This window comes from Pteropus vampyrus, unplaced genomic scaffold, assembly GCF_000151845.1.
Source record: "Pteropus vampyrus isolate Shadow unplaced genomic scaffold, Pvam_2.0 Scaffold2, whole genome shotgun sequence".
Classification (NCBI taxonomy): Eukaryota; Metazoa; Chordata; class Mammalia; order Chiroptera; family Pteropodidae; genus Pteropus; species Pteropus vampyrus.
In genome coordinates, this window is record NW_011888783.1 from 28702869 (window position 1) to 28705233 (window position 2365).

Below are 2365 nucleotides of genomic sequence, written 5' to 3' on the forward strand. Positions count from 1 at the left end.
TCAGAGGATTGTTTTAAGGATTCCATTGCATATGAAGCACTTAAATAGTGCCTGGTACATAGTGACTCTTCTATAAATTTTAGCTATTATTATGATTATCCCACGTTCAAGTTGAGGAAACTAAGGCTGGTATGTATTGGAGCCAAAATTTGAAGTCCAGGGGTGTCAGATTCCAACTCTTAAGCTCTTACTGCTCTACTGGGCTGACTTTTAAATTCGAATCCCACATATTTCCAAAAGAGACTTCAGATGAAATTGGCTGTAGTAATCAGAAATGGAGATTATATTAAAACTTCATAATTTAAGCCAATATTTTTTTGGTGGGGAGGTGTTTATATTTGATTAAAATCTTTTTAGAAGACAAACCATTTTATAAGAAAAAAAATCAATCTAAATTTAAAATAAAAATGATAGGATCTTAGATTTGAAAAACTATAGGGATCATCTAGTTTAAACTACTAAATATTAAGAGACTTTTTTGGTGTTTTATCTTTTTAATGTTTTCTAATTACATAGTGGTGAATGCTCAGAGTAGAAAACTTGGGAAAACCCCAAGAAGCCTAAAGGAGGAAAATCACCCATAATTCAAACACTAATGTTAATCACTATTAAGGTTTTCATGTATGTACTCTGTAGTGTTATTTTTCCATATATAAATTTTTTTTACAAAGCGGCGTTGCAGTACATATGCTATTTTAGTAACCTGTTTTTTTAAACTTAGTAATAGATTATAGGCATTTTCCATGTTGTTATTTTATTGATTTTTAACATCTGTAAAATCTGTTTAAAAAATAAATCTTAGAGAGTGCCATGAATAATATAACTAATCCCCTATTGTTGGACATTTAGCTTGATTCTATTTTCTTTCCTACTATTATAAATAAAACTGTCATGAAGAGCCTTGTATTATGTTGTTGCATAATTCTCTCATTATGCACAAATTCTTTTTATCCTTAACAGATGGTTAGCCAGCCTCTGTTTGATCACTTCCAGTAACAGGGAGCTCACTTCTTTGCCAGACAGCTCATTCCATTTATGGACAACTCTAATTGTTAGAAAGTTCTTTATTTTTAACCAAAATCTGTTCCTCTTAACTTACACTCGTTGATTCTAGTTTTGTGGTCTGGAATTACCCAAAGCAATCTTTCCTTTTTATACTTGGCAGCCCATCAAATGCTTGAAAAATGCCATAATAAAACTCCCTAAGTATTCTCTCCCTGAAGATAAATATCCATACTTATGATTCTTACAATAAAAAAGAATGAGGAATTGGTAGCAGTAGGGGGTTCCTCATGAAAGATAAATTTGGTAACATCATATTTCCCTTTTTGCTTTGGCCTCCTGGAAGCTCAGAGCCTTATTGGTTGCCCATCTTTATAACAGTATGATCTTATCAGCTGCGTGTATATGCACTATCTTTTTCCTTAGGTCTGATCATTGTATTTTGCCTATATTTTTCCTGGCTATTATTTTCTCCTTTTTTTTTTTTTATTGAAATATATCCCTGTAAACTCTGTACCTCTTTAGTTCAAGGTCTATTATAATTTTCTCTATTTCCTTTAGTCATGTTTTTGTATAAAATTAGTGCATCACTTTTGTTCCTTCTCATAATTTCAGTATACACACCTGTCTTTTACTCCCAGAAGCTACCAGAACAAGGGAATAGTTTTAATTCCCTGCCCCTTTTCTCTGGTAGAGAAGCTTAATGGACTGGGAGGATAGAACATAATCTTAATCCTCCTGAATCGTTAATAGTTTCTACAAATTGTCAGTAACTCCTCTGCCATCCAGCAGCACCATTTTCTACTCTTAAAAAAAAATTAAAGCACATAACTCACCAGCCCTCATATCGATGGTTAACAAGAGTATGCCATCACAGGGTTGACAACCCTCTCCGTGCCCACATGAGGATGGGACTCTTCCCTGCAGCACCTCTGAGAGGATGATGGTATTATCCTCATTTTACCGTAAGGGAACAAATGCTCTGAGAGGTAAGACTTGCATCCAGGTCCCCTACCTCTGAATCCGAGAACCTATCTCTGCCCCTACAGTGCACTGACTTCAGAAGAGCTGAAGGACTGACCTAGGCCACGAGGATTCCACTACCGTTGGACAGGAGGCAGGCGACTCTGCATGTTTCTCCTTTTATTTGGAAATCCAGCTCTGATTATCCTCTTCCCACAGAGAGAAGCGTGGTGGCTGCCAGTTGCATATGGCTTGACGAAGATAGGAGAGGACATAAAGACGGCCCCCCTCCTCCTTGTGCTCCCAGATGGGAATCAAGCAGATTGTTTTCTATTTGGAGGAAGTGGATGTGAGAAACCTAAGGCAGCAGGCAAACCTCAAGTGGGTGAGAATAAAAACC